Below are 12,595 nucleotides of genomic sequence, written 5' to 3' on the forward strand. Positions count from 1 at the left end.
TGAGGTTTCACCATATTGGCCAGGCTGGTCTCAAACTCCTCACCTCAAGTGATCTGCCTGCGTTGGCCTCCCAGAATGCCGGGATTACAGGCATGAGCCAACGTGCCCAAACTACATCCCTCAATTTCTAAGGGTAAGGTGGGGATTAAAATGAGTTAATATATATGGAGCTCAGCCCATACCTGGCACACAGTATGTGCTCAGTAAACATTATTGTTATTAACAACATAATTTTTTATTTACTCCTGAAGCCAGGCTGTCTGGGTTCTAGGCCTGGCTGTGTGATCTTGAGCAAGCTCTCCAAGTAGGGCTGTTGTGGGGATTAAGACTTGGTGGCCAGCTGGAGTGGCTCACGTCTGTAATCCCAACACTCTGGGAGACTGAGGTGGGTGGATCATTTGAGCCCAGGAGTTTGAGACCCAGCCTGGGCAGCATCTCTGAAACCCCATCTCTACAAAAAATACAAAAAATTAGCCGAGTATAGTGGCGCACACCTGTAGTCCCAGCTACTTGGGAGGCTGAGGTGGGAGAATTACCTGAGCCTGGAAAGTTGAGGCTGCAGTGAGCTGTGATCCCGCCACTGCACTCCAGCCAGGGTAACAGAGACCGTGTCTCAAACAAACAAATAACAACACAAACAAAAAACCCACAACAAACTTGGAAAGTATTTAAATCAGTGCCTGCTGCAGCGCATGCTTGGCTATTTGCCATCCTCCCTCTCACCCCAGAAACACAGCACACTGCCTAGAAGGCAGGGCTTACAAGGTGGGTCAGTTTCAACCACCCGGCAGAGGGGAGAGAAATACCACTTAAAGGGTCCTCGCCTGTCCTTCCAGGACCGTGGCTCAAACTGCCCTGGCTCTGGCCCTTGACCTCCCTCATGTCAATCAGTTCAAAAGCCCCTAGTATCCACCTTCCCATCAGCCTCCATGTAAAAGTGCCCTGTTCAAACAGCAGTGCCCCGTTCAAAATTCACAAATTAGCAGATGTTCTAGGGTGGCCTTTAGGGTTCCCCACGATCTGGCCTTGCCAGACTCTCCAACCTTGTCTGGCCTCTCGGGGATGGCAGTCAGGAAATCCATGTCGTGGTCCTCATGCTTCCAGCCCTTTGCACATGCTGGTCCCTCTGCATGGAATGTCTGTTTCTGCTCTCCTTGTCCGATCTCAGCTCAACTGTTTTCTCCTCTAGGAAGCCTCTCTGGACTCCCTAAGCAGCCCTTACTCTACTTTTTCTTTTTTTTTTTTTTGGCTATGGTCTCGCTCTGTTGCCCAGATTGGAGTACAGTGGCATGATCACAACTCACTGCAGCATTGAACTCCTGGCCTGGGCTCAAGTGAATTTTCCACCTCAACCTCCTTCCAAGTAGCTAAGAGTACAGGCACTTACCACCACATCTGGCTAATTAATTTTAATTTTTTTTTTTTTTGTAGAGACAAGGTCTCACTATGCTGCTCAGGTTGGCTTGAACCCCTGGCTTGAAGTGATCCTTCTGCCTCAGCGTCCCAAAGCACTAGGATTACAGACATCAGACACTTCACCTGATCCCTTCCTCTGCATGTCTATAGTCCTGGTCTACTCCATCATAATGATCCATGTGCTCTTCTGTCTCTACCACTAGCCCATGAGCCCTCGGGGGCAGAAACAGCTATTTCCCTGCTGTGTTCCTGGTGCCTAGGCAGAGCACCAGCAGAGCAGATGTGTGCCAGTGTGGGTGAGATCTTCCATGGGGCTGGTGGGGTCAGGCTGCTCTTCCACACATGCTCACAGGCCCCCTTTAATCCTGCCACTCACTCTCTGCCCCAAGAACCCCAATGGCCCCCTGTCAACTAGAAGGTCAAATCCAAACTCCTGGCCTTCATGTCCCTGTTCACCAGCCGGGGACATTCTTTTTCTTCTTCTAGCTAGCTAATGCTCAAGGAAGACTCCCCACCCCTCAGACCAAGCCAAGCTCCATGTTACATGATCACTTACCACCTTCTCCTCCTCCTTTAGAATTATCATAGCTGTAGATAAATAACTGTATAATACATAATAACTAAAGATATGTCTGCATCCTGGAACCTGCGATGTGGGAATTCATTTGGAAAAAGAGTCTTTGCAGATATGGTTAAGTTGGAGAGCTTGGGAAGATATCCTTCTGGATTATCTGGGTGAGTCCTCCATTCAATGACAAGCGTCCCTATAAAAGACACTCAGACAAAGAGGAGGAAGCCGTGTGAATATGGAGGCAGATACTGCAGTGATGTGGCCGCAAGCCAAGGAACTCCTGCAGCTACCAGGAGCTGGAGGAGGCCAGGAAGGATCCTCCCCTAGAGCCATTAGGGAGGCACAGCCCTGCGAATATCCTGACTGTGGACCCTGGTGAGGCGTAACTGTGAGAAAATAAATGTCTGCTGTTTCAGGCCTCCCAAATAGTATGATACCATATTAGGGTAGCCCAGGAAACAAACCCAGATCCACATATATTAACTCACTTAATCCCTACCCAAATTCAGGCAGTTATTATGATTATAAGCTTCATCTTACAGATAAGGAAACTGAAGTTTCACTAACTTGTCTAAGGTCACCAGGGATACCTGGCAAAACTGGGATTTAATCTTGGCAGCCCAGCCCCGCCGTGGTGGTGGTGGCCACACTCTAATCCACATCTCTTGAGCAGCAGGAACTGAAGTTTCTTTCCAGCATCCTTGCAAGTGGCCATCCCATCACGGGCATCAGGTGCTCACAGCTTCCCAGGGAGAAGCCCCTCTGATGAGAATGTTAGTCTTTATAGGGAGCTGAAACCTGTCTCCCTACCACTTCCAGGTATGGGCCCAGGGCGCATGGGGTGGGGAGAGCAGTTTTGGCTTTGGAAGGCTCGTGGCTTTCACGCTGCTTGCTGTGAGGGAGCCCCTGGGCCCCAGCCTCTTGTCCCTAACAGGGAGATCTTGAGAGACCTGCCCCCCGCCTCAGAGGTTGTCCTGAGGATTATACAGTGACCACGTGGTGGCAGTGGGGGTGGATTCCCTGCGATGCTAAGTACAAACCTGTCCAAGGCCTGAGCTCTGGGTTCATGTGGTCATGCATTTGGACATATTTTGCAAAAGCGGGATATTTTAGCTGTAACTGGCTAAGCTGGCTGCCATAACAGGGTTCCACAGACTGAAGACCTTTAACAACAGAAACTTATTTTTCACAGTTCCAGAGGCTTCAAGTCTGAGATCAAGGTGTTGGTTTCCTCTGAGTCCCCTCTCCTTGTCTTGCAGATGTCCACCTTCTCGCTGTGTCTCCACATGGGACTTCCTTCTGTGTCTTCACCTCTTCTTATAAGAGACAGGCATATTGCAATACACCAGGCATATTGCATTAGGTCCCACCCCAAAGACCTCACTTAAGCTCAGTGACCTCTTTAAAGGTCCCTCCAAATACAGTCACATTCTGAGATCCTGGGGGTTAAGGCTTCAGCACTCAAGTTCTGGAGGACACAATCCCACCCATAATGCCCTCTCTCTCTTTCCCACTACCCCCCGAATCATGCTTCCTCTCACTTGGGAGCTGCTGGGGAGGCCAAGGGCATTTTGGGGATGCAGCTGAAGTGGGGTTGAGTTGGGGATGCCTTGGTTTGGGTTTAGAGGGGTATGTTTATGTGGGACTGAACCAGTCTGTGTGGGTTGAGCTGTTGCTCCCTGAACAGGCTAATGGCTCCCAGGAGTGCCCTCCTCACCACGGCACTGGCATCCATGCTATGGTGCCTGGCACCAGGGTCTATAGGCAGAGGAAGAGGCATGAGGTTTAAAATGTAATTCTTCCAACAGGAGAGGTCTGGATTTGCAGATTTTCAGAGTTACAAGGCAACTGGGGGCTCACATAACCTAGGACTGCTCAGCAGGTGTTAGTCACATGGGGCATTCAGTAAAATACTGATTCCTGGGCCCTGCTACTCTGAGGCTTCAATTCAGTGGGATGTGGACGAGCCTGGGCGTCTGCATTTCTCCTATGCGTCTCCAGGTGCTGGGCACCGGCACTGAGGTTTAGGAGGCGCTGGTCCAGTCATGTTCTGGTTTGCAATTGTTCAGTTGGTTTTCATCATGAAAATTAACAGAATCCCAATAAGAAACCTGGAAGAAATAGAATTCTTCCAGCTCTTAGCATTTATTTATGAAAGAATGATAGATTTTACTTCAAATTTGAAAACAATCTCAAAAAACTACATGACATTACCAATAATGAGTTATGAGGCTGACAAAAAGTTTTTTGACCAACATTAAAATTTGTTCCCATCATTATAGGAGTACTCTGAATTACCTTTTTTCTCCACAGGAAAAATATTATAAAATCATTGGCTTCTGAAGAGATAATCAAAAATGATGAAGAAGCCAAAAAATGTAAAAAAAAAAAAAAGATATTATAAAGGTAGATGTCAGGTATCCAATTAATAAAATTTTATATTAGTTTTCTAATGTTTCTGATATTTGTCAACTTAAAATATTTTACAATGTGTTGTGCTTTGTTGTTACTCTAAATAAGCTTTCATTTTTGTACCAAGTCTCATACTGGATTTTGTTTGTTTGTTTTTGTTTTTTTGTTTTTTATTTTTTGTTTTGAGATGGAGTCTTGCTCTGTTGCCCAGGCTGGAGTGTAGCAGTGTGATCTTGGCTCACTGCAACCTCCGCCTCCTGGGTTCATGCGATTCTCTTGCTTCAGCCTCCTGAGTAGCTGGGATTATAGAAGCGTGCCACTACACCCAGATATTTTTTGTATTTTTAGTAGAGACAGGGTTTTACCATGTTGGCCAGAATGGTCTCAATCTCTTGACCTCGTGATCTGCCCACCTCCGCCTCCCAAAGTGCTGGGATTACAGGCGTGAGCCACCGTGCCTAGCCTGCACTGGGATTTTCAAATTGTTCTTCCTCAGGGGCCTGCCCAAATTGTAGAGGCCCCAGGTTTTACAAAACCTGGATCCACCAACCACTAGCTGCCTGTTCAAAAGTCATTCTTCTTTTCCTCACTAATGGAACCCTGACTTTGTTTCAGACAGCAAAGTACCCTCAATTAAAAAAGAAAAAATATCCTTGGCCGGGTGTGGTGGCTTACGCCTGCAATCCCAGCATTTTGGGAGACCAAGGTGGGTAGATCACCCGAGGTCAGGAGTTCCAGACCAGCCTGGCCAACATGGAATTTTTAGTCTCTACTAAAAATACTAAAATAAGCTGGGTATGGTGGTACGTGCCTGTAGTCCCAGCTACTTGGAAGGCTGGGGCAGGAGAATCACTTGAACTCAGGAGGTGGAGGTTGCAATGAGCTGAGATGGCACCACTGTACTCCAACCTGGGCAACAGAGCAAGACTTCGTCTTAAAAAAAAAAAAAAAATAATCCCAGCCTTCTCTGAAGCCAGGGCTGGCCATGGGACACTGTCCCAGCCAATGAAATAATGCAATAAAGCAGAGCTGTCTTGGGAGAGTTTACAGGAAAGCAGTGAAGTGGAGCTGACCTAGTGTGGGTATGCATTTTGTTCTTCCCCTTCTTGACCAGAATAGTGATGAGATGTTTGGGAAGAGGCAGCCATCTTGCCACCCAGAAGACACTTTGAAAAAGAAAATTACATCTTGAGGGTGAAAGAGTGAGAGAAGATGAAGTGAGGAATGGCTTGCCTTTGGGTTTCTTGTTAAGAGAGAATAAAAATCTGTTTAAGCCACTGTCTAGTTGTGATCCTGATTACTCACAGCCAGATATAACTCTTAACCTATACACATGTATCAAAGTACCACCAGCTGGGCTTTTTAAACAACAGAAATGCACTGTCTCCCTTTTGCAAGCTAGAAGTCTGAGATCAGGTGTCAGCTGGTCCACGCCTCCTATGAAGCTCTGGGGAAGGATCTGTCCCAGGCCCCTCTCCTGGCTCCCAGGGTTTTGCTCCCATCTTTGGCATTCCTTGGCTAGCTGATGCCTCCACCTGACCTCTACCTTCATGTTCACATGGCATGCTCCCTTTGCTTGTGTCTCTGTATCCAAATTCCCCCTTTTATAAGGATAGAAGGCAGACTGGATTAGGGAACCAGCCTACTCTAGTGTGACCTCATCTCAGCTAATTATATCTACAATGACCCTGTTTCCAAGTAAGGTCATGTTCTGACATCCTGGAAGTGAGCTCTTCACTTCAACATATGAGTTTTTTTCTTTTTTGGTGGGGGGGAGAAACACAATTCATCCCATAATACTTGGGCATTGTCCCTCCCTCCCTCCTGCCCAAGAGCAAGGCCTGCCAATTCTTCACCCAGACCACTCTGGTGTGCTGATACTCCACTGTGTCAGCACTGGGGAGGTCTCCACACTGCCTCCTTGTCCCCACTCTTGACAACTTCAGCGCATGCACCAAGGACAGCCAGTGCAATCTGCTAAGAATAGTTTCACATCTGCTCACAAATATCCTAGTTCCTCCTGACTCCCTGAACCTTAGAGGTCCACACTTCCTCCTCTTCTGAAGTTAGGCATGGTCATGGGACCTGCTCTGGCCAATGAAACGTGAGCAGAAGTGATGTGAGTCCTTTGGGGGCGGAAGCTTTCAAAGCCAGCATAATTGTCACCTTCAGTTCTCACTGCTGCACCATGTGGGTGCTTGGCTGGGAGACAGCCCCAGCAGCTGGGGCTCCCGACTGCTCCGATGAACACAGACCCGCTGACTGAGGAAGGATGTACGATGTGGGCAAGACACAAGCAGGGAGATTTGGGTTTGGTTGTTACTGTGGCTAACGTAGCTTATCCTGACGGCGGACTTTAAAGAATATCAATCTGACAATGGTCCCACGGACCACCCTTCAGGTGAGACAGTCTCCAAACTCTCCCACGGCCTGCAAGACCTTGCAAGGGCTGCCCTCTGTGCCCCCAGCCCCCATCTTCCACACTCTGCCTCTCACCATTCTGTGGCCCAGACACTTTTATCAGAATCTCATATATGCCCCTTTCCCCCAGTCAGGGCATTCCTCCATGCTTTCTCCTTTGGTGGGTGCTCTTCCCTACCTTCCCCTTGCTAGAAAGTAAGCTCTGGTGGGTAGCCGCTTCCTCTCTGCTGTTCACAGTGGTGTCCCCGCATCTTAGTGACTACCTGGCACACAGTAGGTGCTCAATAAATATTTGTCGAATGACATTGAATGAATGAGTGTTTGCCCAGCTGAATCCTGCTCCTCCCGAATCTCAGCTCGACAGCGCCTCGTTCATCTGGCAATGACCTGGTGATGTGGCTTTGCCGGGGGGCAGCCTGGGCTGAAGAGGGAGGCTCCCTAGGCTGGCATCCACCTGGCTCTGCCGCCTTTAGCGTGCAGTTTAACCTCTGACCTTCAGACCTGTCATCCGTACAGAGGGGGCATGGGTTTCCAGGGTCGCTGCGTCTTCCTGACCACTGACGGCCAGGACGACCCCTGCCCCGCGTTACCTGCCAGCCCCACTCTCGGAGCGAGCCCCGGAGGGCAGGGACAGCTTCCCGGGGCCCGAGCCTTGACCAGAGCCTGAAAGCCTCTCCCTGGGGCTGCTCCGACTCAGCGAGACGCCCGGGTGCCAGGCGCGGCTGGGGGGCCCTCAGCGCGGTGACCCCAGGTGTGCCCCAGCCGGCCGCAGGCCCAGTGCGCACGCTCCAGCGGCTCCGCGCCTCCTCCCGCGGCGGCAAAACGCTCCCGGCGTCGGCCCGGGGCGGGGGCGGGGCGGGGCGGGCGCCGCGCCCTCCTGCCTGACTGGCGGGAAGACAGACCAATGAGAGCGGCTCCCGGGGGAGGGGCGGGGCCGTGCCGGAGCCGGGCGCCGGCTGCTGAGGGAGCCGCAGCCACCCGCGTGCGGCACGCGCCGGCCGCCTGCCCCGAGCGCGGCCGCCAGCGCCGCGGCCTCTCCACTCCCGCCTCGCCGAGCCGCGCGCGCGACTGCCATCCTCCTCAATTGCTTTTTACGATTTTTTTGTGCATGCATTCATTTTCTGTTCCGTTTTGTCCTTTTTGAGGCGGTGGCGGCGGCGACAGCGGCGTAAGCTCGCAGCGGGGAGGGGGCGGCCGGAGGATGCGGCGCGGGGCTGCGCTCGCTACGCCCGCTGCTGCTGCCCGGCTCGGGCCTGAGCGCCGAGCAGGTGGGTACAGGTGCGCCGGGGAGCGGGAGGAGCGCGCCTGCCAGAGGGAACCCGTGGACCCCGCGACCGAGGGGCGGACCCGGCGGCGAGGGACGCGGCGACCGCTGCCACCCCGCCCCATCGCCCATGTCCCTCTCCTCCGGCCGTCGTGCCCCCTCCGGATCCCCTTCCCCTCTCTCATCCCACCTCGGTGGTCCCCCACCCTTCCGTACCCATCCCCCACTCCTCTTCAGAGCCCCCCTGCAAAATCTCCCAGCCGCTGCGTCGCTTCCCCCAACACCCCCACCCGGCCCCGCCCCCAGCCCCCGTGTCTCCTTCACGCCACCCCTATTTCCACTCCTCTCCAGATTCCGCCCCCAAGCCAAGGAGCGGGAGGGGGGACCCACCCGGTGCCTGCGGGAGTGGCGCGGGGGGCGTGGCCGGCCGGTCCCCTCCGTGTCTTCCACAGGGTAGGTCGCAGCCTCCCAGATCCCCGCCCAGGTGGCAAAGAAAATGGAGCTGGGGACCGCGCCCCGGCGGCGGCGGGGAGCCCGAGGGCGAGGCCGCCCAGCCCACACCCCACCCCACGCACGGCACACGCCGCCGCGGCCCCTGCCACGCACACCCTCGCGCTGCTCCGCCCACGTGGGCGCCGGGGAGGAGGCTGGAAAGATGGGAAGAAAGGCTGGCACCCACCCTCCTGCCGGGCCTGCGCGCCCTGGGCGCACCGGCCTCCGGAGATGGCGCGCAAGGATTGACTCCGTAGTGCCAGACGCCTTGCCCAGCGCCCTGCGTCGGGGCTAGCGGCCTCGCTGACCTGCGTCAGTCAGTGCGCGGCGGCCTCGCCCCCAGCCCCTCGGTCCATTGCTCCATCCTCACTGCTGTGGGCTCCGGAGGATCTGGCCTTGGCAGCCCGGATGGAGGCTGCTTACGAGGCTGGCGCTTCTTTTTGCCTTAGAAGCACCCTGCTCCCCACACACCCCAGCCCGCCCGTCTGAAGGCTGGGCCAGCCTCGGCTCTCCGCCAGCCTCTGCCCGGCTCTCTGAGCTCCGGCAATACTGTATCTAACTGCCAGCCCTCCGCCGCCGCCCGCCCCATCTGTACACACTCGCAGGCACACTGTCCTTGGCCTTTGCCCGTGCTGTGCTCTCTCCGGGAACGCCCTTCCTTCATCTGGACAGCTCCTTGTAGACCAAGGTCAGGGAGATCCCCCTGCCCCTCCTGAGCTTGCCTGGGCGGTGGAGCTGTCCCAGGATACTGTTACCATCTGATGGCCTCCGCCTCCCAGAGCAGAGGAGGAGGTGGAGAGGGCAGGGGCAGCCTCAGCCCCTCTCCCAGGGCTCCCCCAACAGTGAATGTTGGGCATAGCGGGGCCATTCCCTGTAAATCAGAGCAACCCGTTGGTGTGGAGGGCGAGGCCATGGGAGGAGCTGGCCCTTCCTCTGGCTCCCTGGGCTGGTGGGAGTTGGCTCCACTAGCTGGGATGGGCAAGAAGGACGGACACATTCGCGGATGGAGCGGGGAGGTGGAGGGTTAGAATCCTTTCCTAGCAGGGCATTGCCACCCACCTCAAGACCTGTGGGCTCTGCAGAGACTGATGTTGTGGCAGAGGCTTGTGCCTTTTTGCAAGATTTTTGTTGTTGTTGAGACGTGTACGGGTCTGTAATGCTGAACTTCTCCGCTTCAGAGTCTGGGGTAATTCTTACCTGGAGTCTTTTTACAGTAAGCAGCCCCCAAAAGATCACAGTGCGGACCCAATGAATGAGATGATTGCTATTTTCCTCCTTCACAAACCACCCGTGGCTCCCACTGCTCCGACGACCTCACCAGTTCCTCAAATCCTGGCTTCCCTGGGTCATCTCTCCTCTCTCCCCGCCAGGATGTCTCAGCCATACCTGCTGCCTCTGTGTTATGTAGTCATGTTTTCACAATTGGGTTTTTCCCCACGTGCTTTTTTTTCCCCTCTAAAAAAATGTCTCCTCCCTTGTGTATCTGGAGAACGATTCATGATAAAGCCCAGCTCTCAGGATCCATCATCGTGGTTTTCCCAGACTGCTAGAAAGATTGTGTGGATCTCTCAGAACTTTTTATATACATACGGTGTGATTATTTGTGTAGTTTTTCCTTAAGCAGATCTTGCCCACTAGAGACTGGGGACATGGGACACAGGGAGGTGGCCTGAGAGGTGGGCCCACTTTGGTGGGGGCTCTGTTGTCCTGGAGAGGTGACTACACGGACACCGTCCGTGCTGTCAGAGGGCCATGTGCAGGGAGAGAGGGGGACAGGCTCCCCTTGGCCTGGCCAGGAGGGCTGCACGAGGAAGTGGCAGGACCGTGGCCCCACTCTCTTGGTGTGTAAGGGTGGATTGAGCTGTGGGACAAGTGGCAGAGGGAACAATTTCTAATGCATAAGCCAGCAACGTTGGCCACTGCAGGCTATGGCTCTGTTGAACTCCTTGAGGGTGGACCTTGCCTCTCTTAGGGCTTGGAGCCAGACTGCCAGGGTTCCCACTCAGGCCCCGCCTCACTTAACTGTGATTGGGCAAGTGCCTCCCGGCTGGGGTTTCTAACTAAATGGGGGCCTCCCTTGGGGAGACTGAGGATGACTGCAGTGTGCCCCAGTTCTCCTGGGTCATTCTGCTCCCCACAGTGAAAGTGGGATCGACCTGCAGGGCTTCTGAAGTTGGACTCGCTTGTACTTTATCTCTCATCATGGTATGATATTGGGCAAGAGGATTAACCTCTCTGAGCCTCCGTGTCCTGCATAAAAGGGGAAGTGGGATCTCTTCGGCTAGGTTGGTGTGGGGGTCAGATGTGTGGCCCCTGGGCAAAGGTAGCACCTTTATGAGAGTGATGATGGTGAAGAAGCCATGAGAATGTTTATTCCTTTAGCTTTGTCACAGAACAAACTTCCACACCCATATTTGGGGTCCTTCTTTAGCTAACAATGAAACTAATGTCAGAGCAGTGGCCACTGTTGTGGGGGGCTGAGCGGTATGAGGGACAGGCCTAGGTCAGCGGAACTGTGTTGAGGACCAGCTCCCACCGTACTGACAGTGTGACATTGGGCAGGTCACACTGTGCCTCTGTGTTCACTTCCTTTTTCTGGATAAGGGGAAAGAGAGCCATATAAGGAAATGTCATCACTTAACGTCCCGCTACTTTTGCACTAGCCTTGGGTTACCTCATCTTAGCTGCATGGCACCACACAGGGTTAGGTGTATGTGAACACTGGACAGGGAGTCGAGTCTCGGGACACGGGGACTCAGCGGTGGGGCTCCCTGACTCTGGAGCTCAGATGTCGCCCCATGGAGCACACTGACCTCTGGATTGGAAAAACGACCTTTCAACAGGGGTGGCATGAGAAATAAATCAAAAAGCCTTCTCAGTGCTTTTTTTTTGAGACAGAGTTTCTTTCTTGTTGCCCAGGCTGGAGTGCAAATGGCATGATCTTGGCTCGCTGAAACCCCCACCTCCCGGGTTTAAGCAATTCTCCTGCCTCAGCCTCCCAGCTAGCTGGGATGACAGGCATCCACCACCATGCCCAGCTAATTTTTTTGTATTTTTATTAGAGACGGGGTTTTACCATGTTGACCAGGCTGGTTTCTAACTCCTGATCTCAGGTGATTTGCCTGGCTCAGCCCCCCAAAGTGCTGGAATTATAGGCGTAAGCCACCTTGCCTGGCCCCTTCTCAGTGCTTTTAATGGAAGAACGTCACTGTTATGTCGGTAGTGGCCATTGGTGTTGCTGTAAGCAGGGGCTCAGACAATGACCCCAGGGCTGGCCACTGGTGGGACCACAGCATCCTGACTCTATCCCTGGATGTCTTCAGAAAGTATTTTCTTTGCTTATGCTTTTCTGAGGCCAAATGGACAGTGCAGGGGCTGTGGTCAGCAGGGAGGGGCAGGGACAGGGAAGGAGCTCTGGGGGCCTCATGCTGTCAAGGGCTGGGTTAGGAGCCCCTCCTGTAGAAGTCAGGAAACAGAAGTGCTTGCAAGGAGTGGCCACGGAGGTAATTATTAGGTTGGTGCAAAAATAGTCATGGTTTTTGCCATTACTTTTGCACTAACCTCATACTGGAAAGTAGAGGAGAAGGCCTGGGGTGAAAGCACCCAGGGGTACCTCACAGTGTGGGAAGGGCAGCTCCCCAGTGGGGATGGGTTCTCCCTCCTGCCTTTGATATTAGTATTGGTTTTCAGAACTGCAACAAGAAGAATTATGCCTTTCATAAGTCTGCAGAGGTGAATTGACAGAAATGCCATTTTTCTTCATTATAACAGTTAACATGTGTGAATGGCACTTAGCGAGTGCCAGGATCTATGCCAGGGGCTTTTGTTAATAAAATTTTATTAGAATACAGCCATGCCCATTTGTGTGTGTATGGTCTGTGGCTGCATTTGTGCCAGACTGGCAGAACTGAGCAGCTGGAGACATTTACTCTCTGGCCTTTTCCAGGAGGAGTTTGCCTCCCACTGGTCTGTGCTGTTCCTGGCCTGACTGAACCCATTTAGTCCCAGAGGGATGCATG

General features: G+C 53.2%; 1 protein-coding gene and 1 long non-coding RNA gene across 3 annotated transcripts in view; one reads left to right on the plus strand and one right to left on the minus strand.

The window, feature by feature from the left end:
* The window catches only part of LOC119472748, a 22,489-nt gene extending 14,895 nt beyond the window's left edge, over positions 1 to 7,594 (minus strand). For both annotated transcript variants that reach the window (XR_005201935.1, XR_005201936.1), the window contains exons 1-2: positions 6,999 to 7,594; positions 5,473 to 5,565 (exon numbers count right to left, since the gene is read on the minus strand). This is a non-coding gene — a long non-coding RNA (uncharacterized LOC119472748). The remainder of the gene's footprint in view (positions 1 to 5,472; positions 5,566 to 6,998) is intronic.
* A 156-nt stretch (positions 7,595 to 7,750) lies between these two features.
* JAKMIP1 (janus kinase and microtubule interacting protein 1) overlaps positions 7,751 to 12,595 on the plus strand; it is a 177,033-nt gene continuing 172,188 nt past the window's right edge. Inside the window, exon 1 of the mRNA XM_017539132.2 lies at positions 7,751 to 8,088. The gene's annotated coding sequence lies outside the window, so the exon portion shown is untranslated. The remainder of the gene's footprint in view (positions 8,089 to 12,595) is intronic.

This window comes from Cebus imitator, unplaced genomic scaffold (assembly GCF_001604975.1).
Source record: "Cebus imitator isolate Cc_AM_T3 unplaced genomic scaffold, Cebus_imitator-1.0 Scaffold117, whole genome shotgun sequence".
Classification (NCBI taxonomy): Eukaryota; Metazoa; Chordata; class Mammalia; order Primates; family Cebidae; genus Cebus; species Cebus imitator.